This window comes from Lacerta agilis, chromosome 4 (assembly GCF_009819535.1).
Source record: "Lacerta agilis isolate rLacAgi1 chromosome 4, rLacAgi1.pri, whole genome shotgun sequence".
NCBI lineage: Eukaryota > Metazoa > Chordata > Lepidosauria > Squamata > Lacertidae > Lacerta > Lacerta agilis.
The window spans coordinates 22,740,993-22,750,747 of record NC_046315.1 but is presented as its reverse complement, the minus strand read 5'-3'; positions in this window follow the sequence as shown (position 1 = coordinate 22,750,747).

Sequence of the window (9,755 nt, the reverse complement as noted above, 5' to 3'; positions counted from 1 at the left end):
GTTTGTGTTTGCCTTTAGGATGATCTGAACCTAATCCAATTTTGTAAATTAAAAACAGGTGTCCAGATGTTGGGAAATTACCAAATGAAATAGATCAGTGTACATTCTCTTTTTCTTTCAGCATTAACTTGCCTTGCCAAAAAAAGGTTCATAACATGAAAGATTTAGTGTCAAAAATTTGCCCCACCTCAAATTACATTGAAATTAAGACTAGGTTTGTCATTGCATATATTTCATTGGTTAAAACTGAAACAGACTTCTAGCTATTAATAAATCACCTACTTCGGATGTTTCCTCATATAATAATAATAATGCATTTATTGGAGGAACTGCTTGTTCTAAAGTAGTATATGAATAACACATAGTATTATAAGTAAAGAAGGCTCTTGTTGTTGTTGTTTGGTTGTTCAGTCGTGTCCGACTCTTCGTGACCCCATGGACCAGAGCACGCCAGGCACGCCTATCCTTCACTGCCTCCCGCAGTTTGGCCAAACTCATGCTAGTCACTTTGAAGGATCTTATGCCACCTTAAAGACTAACTGATAATGGTCTGTATCCAACTTTCTATGTCTGCCAGAGCAAAAGCCCTTGTGCTAGTGGATGCCAGTGTTTAAAGGTTGTGCAACAGAGGAATTGAATGCAATTGTTGCACTAGCAGACGGGTGGAGGAAGGTGGTGCGGTCCGCCCCAGGTATCACCACTGAGGGGGGTGACAAAATGCCAGGCGGCACTCTCCGTGAGGCCTGCAGCACACCCGAGCCACGTGTCTCTCCTGGGAGTGACGCGGTGGCTTGGGCGCCTGCAGGCTCCATGCTGCCCCAAATGGTCCGCCTGCCGCCTCCCTCTCAGCTGTAGGGTGGCTGAGTGGGAGGAGGCAGGCAGACTCCTCGGAGGCCCTGCAAAGTGTCCTGCCCCAGCTGGCCCCGCCCCTGGGCGCAGGGCATGTGTGCCACCCCAGGCACCTGATCGGCTTGCTCCACTGCTGCTAGCAGAAGCTTTGTTGTGAAACTGTTGGTTTTTGTCGTGCAATCCATTGCACAACAATCTTCTGTAACAGACTTGTGTTTTTCCTTGCACCAGCACAACAAGTACACTGATTTTAACCTAGTGCTACATTGGATATAACCCTCAGTACACAATCATTTACTACAGCGGCACCAACTGAGGGTCTATAGCAGGGGTGGCCAACTCCTAAGAGACTGTGATCTACTTACAGAGTTAAAAACTGGCAGTGATCTGCCCCTTTTGGGGGGGTTCAGGTCAAAGTTGTTGAGCTTTTTTTTAGGGAGAAGGAAATCCCTGTTTTTGGGTGGTGCAGGGCAAAATAATTGGGAGCCAAAGTTGTTGAGCTTCTTCAGGGGAGCCAGTGATCTACCACAGATGTCCAGTGATCTACCGGTAGATCACGATCTACCTGTTGGACGTGCCTGGTCTATAGGATTCAACTCACTGCAAATATATCGTTGGGTAGAGATCTTTAAAAATGTAGACTACTCTGGACAAAAGGCTGTGAAATGGAGTAAAGGCAGTTCGGAGTTAATTTAGCCTGAGGCAAGAGCTGAGCACTCTTAATTCCTCCCCGCCAAAGTTCAAAGTTATACAAGATAAGTAAAGTAACCACTCACAATAGCAGCAATAATACAATCTTCTAAGCTTTGCTGCAGTACTATTCTAAACATAGCTGAAGGCTCAGTGTGAGATTTCGAGTGACATTACTCCCTTATCTTTCAAAACGTTGAAGAGGAAGTCTGAAATGTGTTTGAAAATGTTCTTAAGCCATTTATGGGACAGGCTCTCTGCTATGCCTTGGAATGGGTAAGGTTACCGCATTGCAGTCAATGGAAATTTGGATCTCTGCCAAGGTAATAAAATTCAAAGAGCCCACCCCACTGAGCATATGCTGTTGCTTGTTCGCTCAACCTCTTCAATATTCACTTTTAGGCCAGAGAGGGTGTTGTTGCCATTGAGGTTACTCCAACTTAAAACAGTCATGTTCTTCTCCAGAAGAAAGAGAAAGGGTGGGATTTAGAGTAAAGGCTCATATGTATTTTCCTCTGAACAGTAACCCTAAGTACTGAATCAACAAGGAAGTTGCCCGGTTCAGCCATGCTTGTTGATATACTGTATTTACATGAATCTAATGTGCCATTGAATCTAATGTGCACCTGCATTTTCAAAGCCTTGAAACAAAATTTTTTTTGCTGGTGAATATAAATGTGCTATCAAATCTAATGTGCACCCTAATTTTTGCAACGTAATTTGGCCAAAAAAGGTGTGCATTACATTCGAGTAAATATGGTAATTGTACTAGTAACAACTACCATTGCCCAGTATGGCACAGCAGTTGCTCTGTACATGGCATTGTAAGGATTGCATTGTTGAATTTGTCCAACCAAAGGTCCATTTAAGCCAGCACTCTATTTCAAACAGGCCACTGAGCCCAATGCTCCTTGGAAACCTACAGGAAAGAGTCATCCTCAGTAGGTTGCTCCTGGCATCTGGTAATGAAAGATGAGCACCTCTGAATATTGTAATACCTATGTGTTCAACAAGAATATAAGTAGGGGTGATCTGGAAAACATAAGTATACTAGAACTTAAAGTCCCTTGCCAATCCCATTCCAGCTGAGTTTGTCTGGTTTCCTCCTTTCCCTGCTAGTCAATCGGATGTCTCCTTTGCGATACAGCTCCTTTCCTAGTTCTTACCAGCAAAACTTTGGGTGGATCTACACACAGGGAAAAAAACCACTATAAATAAGTCGGAAATTAGAAGAAAACCCTATGGAAAATTGTGTATAAAATTTCCCTGCTCTCTGGTGCCACCTGGTGTTTCTTGTTTATAATGCATTCAAATCACTGTTTATGCTAATGTAGCTGAGTCCATAGAGAGCTAATCTACATGGTATATTTGCCATGGGAATAATGGTGAGTCCAGGCACACATACACACAGCCATATTTTTCTTAAAACTTACCATCTGAACTGGCCTTAACACATGCTGAGCTATCCTGCCCATGATTCACATCACTGATCACCAGTATAAGCTGGGGGAAAGTGCTTGTGACTTATGAAGAGGGATCTAGTTCTGGGATTCCCAAACTATGGAATCACTAGTGGTCTGCAAACTTTATTCAGGTGGTCTGCATAATGTTCATATTAAATATTCATATTGATTTTTAAATGTATTTTCACTGCTTCCTTTATTTCTTGTATTGTACTGTACTCCAATTTGAATTCTATGGAATGCAAATTGTAATACAATGCAAGGAATTGCCTTTATTACAGTGCAAGAAATGCACTCACACAGGACTTAAGTTTTGATTCTTTGCATCATTATTAATTTATTATTGTGGTTATTGAAACATATTTCTAAATTGTAGGTTATATGTGATTGCCTGTAATTTAAATCAATGGCTATTTCTAGATTCAGTAGCAAATTAATTTTAATCTTCTTTACACACCATAAAAGTGTTGCCATTTGCTCCCTCTTAGCAGCTCAGCCGTTTGTGCTTGCACTATTTTTATTACCAGTTTTAAAAATAATTGGTTTTTAATTATCATTTTTAAAAATTTCTCCATTCTGTGCTTTTATGAATATCAGATGGCTAATTTTACACAAAGGGTTTCCTGGGGATCAGCGTTACCCAAAAATATTATATTACAGTGGCCAAGCTTTCAAACGCAGCAATGTGCTAGCATTCAAATACATTTATAGCTGAAACAACAGATTGCGCTCTCCATTCTGAGCCATATGGTCTCCTCCTGAGTTCTGCCTTCCTGCTCAACAACTAATTGTTCCATAGTGATGGCTACAAGCCTGTAATTGACATGCTTTGTTTTCGTTTTGATTCTTGGTCTTTTAAAATATATTTCTTCCACTCTGCTGCTGACTATGGATCACGCAGGACTTTTTGTGGAGAGGTCTCCTGTTGTTTATACCTTGCTGATCCATTGAGGAAGGTAGTACTGCATTTGTTTGCATGGCTGGCAGGCACATTCACAGAGTACAGTATATAATTTATGCAATAATGAGAATCACATTGTTGCTCCACCCACTTTTCTCTCTTGCCTGTCCAACCACCAGCATGTGATCCCTGGCCCTGCAGGATGCTCATGAAGGAATATGACCTTGAGCTGAAAGAGGTTCTGCATCTATGATCTATACTATTGTGATGACTATATTATTAATCTAACTCTGGCTTAAATTTACATGCCTTCTGATCCTTGAAATATGTGTATGTCTACTTCAGCATAGTACTTTAGTATTTTTCCTATTAGCTTTTGATTCTTAGCTGCCACCAGCCTTTGAGATGAAGATGCTTTTTTATTTTATTTGTGTGACGAAATGTTTTAGCTTCAGCCATCCTGGGGAAGAGGGATTGACTATTCAACTACTCTGAGAATCCTAACTCTGTGAGGAGAATAATGGTCTCCTAACAACTTTCAGCACCATTAACAAACTTTATTTCCTCTGATTCTTTGGGGCAAGCTTTGGCTGTTTAAAGTAATAATAATAAATATTTTTATTATTTATATCCCACCCATCTGGCTGGGTTGCCCCAGCCACTCCAACACAGCTTACAACACATATAAAAACATAACAAAGCATCAAACATTAAAAACTTCCCAATGCAGGGAAGTGGTAGAATACTACTTTAAACAATACCAAACTAGGGTGTGGGCCGTATTTTACACTATTGAACTTAAAGGTAAAGGTAAAGGTACCCCTGACTGTTTGCGGACGACTCTGGGGTTGCGGCGCTCATCTCACTCTATAGGCTGAGGGAGCCGGCGTTTGTCCGCAGCCAGTGTGGTGTAGTGGTTAAGAGTGGTAGACTCGTAATCTGGTGAACTGGGTTCACGTCTCCGCTGCTCCACATGCAGCTGCTGGGTGACCTTGGACTAGTAACACTTCTTTGAAGTCTCTCAGCCCCACTCACCTCACAGAGTGTTTGTTGTGGGGGAGGAAGGGAAACGAGAATGTTAGCCGCTTTGAGACTCCTTCAGGTAGTGATAAAGCGGGATATCAAATCCAAACTCTTCTTCTTGTCTTCTTCCAGGTCATGTGGCTAGGATGACTAAGCTGCTTCTGGCGAACCAGAGCAGTGCACAGAACCACCATTTACCTTCCCACCGTAGCGGCCCCTATTTATCTACTTGCACTTTGACGTGCTTTCAAACTGCTAGGTGGGCAGGAGCAGGGACTGAGCAACAGGAGCTCACTCTGTTATGGGGATTCGAACCGACCTTCTGATCGGCAGGCCCTAGGCTCTGTCGTTTAGACCACAGCGCCAGCCACATCTCCTATTGAACTTGCTTCAGAGAAAAAATGCACAGATCCTCATCCAAAAAATGCTAAATTACAGCAAAAATAAAAGTCTTATCTTTTCCAGAAGATATTCATAGTTAGGGCCAAACTACACAAGGCAGTATACAAACTAAAAACACAACATTTCAGTAAAAACAATTACAAATGTCAGAAGCATCAGTTGCATAAAGCTGCATGAAATTAACCATCTAGGTTGGTCACCTGCTCTACTTTACAGAGGACATTCCTCTTTTTGAAGGGTTGTCTGGTCCAAGTCTGGATTACAGTTCCTTTAAACATAAGGAAGAAGAAAAGGAGAGAACAACCATTAGCACCTTGATAGTAGTGTAAGCAGACACACAGGTCCCCTAGTCATAGTCTGGTCTTTCTATATAAATTTCAGTTGTGAATTCTAAATTTGTAGCTATACATACGAAGATGGAAATTTTATGCAAATCTATACCCTCTTTTATCCTCTATTTGGGCTACGCGTATGTTCTTTAATGTTGGTACTTATTTCTCTTCACCTATTTGAATTGTTGCAAACATCGCACCCTGGCTCAGAGGCATTTGGGGACAAGCCAAAATGCTATCAAATGTATGACTTAACTTTTAAACACTGGCAGTCACTGCATAAAAATCTCACATGTCGATTTGCCTGTGATAACTCTGCAAGGCAGCTTCTGTGGACTTCTTTTTTAAAAAGGGAAAAATTAGTACATTTTTTGTTTGTTCCTGTGGGTTCAAATGACTTCATTCAGTGAATGAAGATGAATAGCCATCATTACACAACTTAGCTTTTGACAGCATAATATCTGCGCACCGAAAAGGCTGTTTCGTTTATCAGTTTTATGTAAATACTTGACTGTTTTCATCTAAAACACTAATGGTATTGTAAGGCTGTTTATTAGACTCCATCCCAGCAAACTCAGCTTAATTTTCTGCAATCCTACACAGACCTCTAGTGGACAAAAGCCAGGCAGCAGCATTTGGAGATTTCGTTCTGACATCAGCTGTGTAGGGTTAGCACTGCAAGGACATTAGTAGAATTTGGAAGAGAAAAATAATGCTTTGAGTTGGTTTCCCCCCCACTGTGTTGCAGATTTTGGAATAAAGATTGTTGTTGTTCAGTCGTTCAGTCGTGTCCGACTCTTCGTGACCCCATGGACCAGAGCACGCCAGGCACGCCTATCCATTACTGCCTCTCGCAGTTTGGCCAAACTCATGTTAGTAGCTTCGAGAACACTGTCCAACCATAAAGATACAAATACATTATTGTTGAGGGGCCACCTTTCCCTGCTAAAGACTGCAAAACATTTCCCTTTTCTAAGTAGCTAGGCAGGAGAACTGAAGTAAATACACAATTTAAATCTCTAAAATAACCGTGAGTGCTTTTCTACAGTTGGGACAAAATCGTGTATATATTTCAAATTATACCTTTGCAGTTTAATACTGAGTGTGCATGCACCACTGTTGCTATCATTCTTATCCTGTAACCTTATGGTCCCTGAGAGGGTAATGCAGGGGCCACAGGAAACCCGAGACCTCCCTCCTTGAGAGTGGAGAGATAGGTTTGACCTCCGAGAGGAAGACCTGCTTCCTCCCCACTGCCATGGAAACTTCTGCAGCAGAGACCTCTCATGTTGGTGGGGCAGAAAGCTGGATGTGCAGTGGAGCAGAAAGGTCAGCTCAAGGCAATGGGTTTGAAGGACCCATAGCCTTCCCAGTCCTTCTACAGCCCACCAAACATGGAAGGAATTTATGCTTGGAGTGAATTTCTGACCCATTCTTTCCAATGGGAGAGAAATTGCTAACTAAAAAAAAACAGGGGGAGGGATATGAAAGGACTGAGCACCTCCTCACCCTTATTTTCACCCTGTTGGCATAAGCCTGGTTGTGGTGATTCATCCACCTTTGGTTCTTCCTTCCTCCTTCCCTTCTCTCTTTAGGATTGCAGTGTTAGTATAGAATTCAGATTTTTGATTGAGATTGATTGAGGGGACCCAATGCAACTTCCTGACATTGTGAAGAGCCAGGGTACACTGCTGAATGCCCTTTGAACATTGGGTGGGACCAGGCCCATTAAAAAAAACAAACCTTTGGAGGGCCCCTAAACAGCCTTGGCCCCTAGGAGCTGGCACGTATGGTAGAATTGATATCATTCCCAACAATACACTGTAGCAAACAGTTGCGGGCAGGACTGGACATTTTGAATTGGTTATGCAATTCCCTTCCCATATTATTATTATTATTATTATTATTATTATTATTATTATTATTATTATTAATTTACCGCCCTATACCTGGAGGTCTCAGGGCGATTCACAGAATAACATCAAAATATAAAACCACAAAATACATAATCAAAATAAAAACAACAACCCAATAAACCCTCCCAAAGAACCCACATTTTAAAAGGGCATAGGTTGTTAATCAAATTAACCAAAGGCCTGGTTAAAAAGGAACGTTTTTGCCTGGCGCCTAAGGGTGTATAATGAAGGCCTCAGGCGAACTTCCCTGGGGAGAGCATTCCACAAATGGGGAGCCACTGCAGAGAAGGCCCGTTCTCGTGTTGCCACCCTCCAGACCTCTCGAGGAGGAGGCACTCAAAGAAGGGCCTCAGAAGATGATCTCAGGGTCTGGGTAGGTTCATATGGAAAGAGGCGGCCCTTGAGGTATTGCAGTCCTGAGCCTTTTAAGGCTTTATAGGTCAAAACCAGCACTTTTAATTGGGTCTGGAAACTAATTGGTAGCCAGTGCAGTTCGACCAGGATCAGTGTAATATGCTCAAACCATCTTGCTTTGGTGAGCAACCTGGCCACTGAATTCTGCACTAGCTGAATTTCAAAACCGTCTTCAGAGGCAGCTCTACATACAACACATTGCAGTAATCTAACCTTTAGGTTATCAGAGCATAGACAACAGTACTTAGGCTAATCCTATCCAGATAGGGGCATAGCTGGGCCACCAGCCAAAGCTGATGGAAGGCACTTCGGGCCACTGAGGCCACCTGAGCCTCAAGCGACAGCAAAGAATCCAGGAGTACCCCCAAGCAACAAACCTGCTACTTCAGAGGAAGTGTAAGGAAGTGCCTTAGTCTTATCTGGATTGAGGTCCATCTAGGCATTTATTGTGCTCCAGCAGTAGACCCTCCTAGGATATCTTTTCCTAGGCTGATGCTGCCCAGATATTGTTGGACAACAGCTGCCACCAGCCCCAGCCAGCATGGCTGTGCCGTGATAGATCCCAAGATGTAGACTGGGCCATCTGCTTGTGTTAATTATTACTGACAGCAGATTTGAGTGGGGAAATTATGAAATTTACATGCCACACAGTCTCTGGATGGCTTGCAATAGAATGTTCACACACTATCTAAGCAGTAAGACTTTTACTATTTGATTTTTGACAGCTGTACTGGTAACTATGCATTGTCAATGTAGGAAGCTTCCTTACATGAGCCAATGGTCTGATTCAATATATCTCAGTACTGTACTGTCTATATCAGGGGTGGCCAACTCCCAAGAGACTGTGATCTACTCACAGGCTTAAAAACTGGCAGTGATCTACCCCCTTTTGGGGGTCCAGGTCAAAGTTGTTGAGTTTTTTTAAGGAGGTGGAAAGCCCTATTTTAAGGGTTCAGGGCGATGTTGTTGACAGGGATCTACCTGTTGGATATACCTGGTCTATATTGAATGGCAGCAGCAGCTTCTTGAAGGCAGTGGAGTTGTCACACAATAATCAAAATATGCTTCCTGTGAGGGCCTTGGACAGCAAATGAGAATTCTAGATTGGCTAAAGTTTCCAGACTGCCTTCAAGGGCAGCCTCACACAGGCTATGTTTGGATCATCATATCGTGACCTAATTTGCTGAGATATGAGCCTTGTGCCCACACCTGCACCCCCTTCCATGCTCTTGGTGTGCCACAATTAACCCTAAGAAGATTTCTATTAGCCATAGTTTTCCATGCCTTCCAAACTGGGAAACTATGGTTACAAGTTACAGGTGGGTAGCCGTGTTGGTCTGCCATAGTCGAAACAAAATAGGAAACAAAATAGGAAATTCTTTCCAGTAGCACCCTAGAGACCAACTCAGTTGGTCTCTAAGGTGCTACTGGAAAGAATTTCCTATTTTGTTTCCTATGGTTACAAGATTTGCAATAAGCCAAGAGGCAGAGATGAATCAGTCATTAATATCTTCCCCACTGGCTGTGACAAGCTCATCTCTCTGTTGGTCTCCCAGAATCTGAAAACACATAAAGGAGTGGAGGAGAGTTTGGCTGCACACACGCACAGTCTCTGATTGCTTGCAAAAATCCCTGGAGAGAAAGGAACTTAGACGGGCTTAGAGGCGGGAACTTTCAGTCGTGGCAACTGATTTTCATGGAGGAATGAATTGCTCTGTTCATTAGGCCTGACATTCAACCAAGTGATTTTGCTAACTCTATCTTT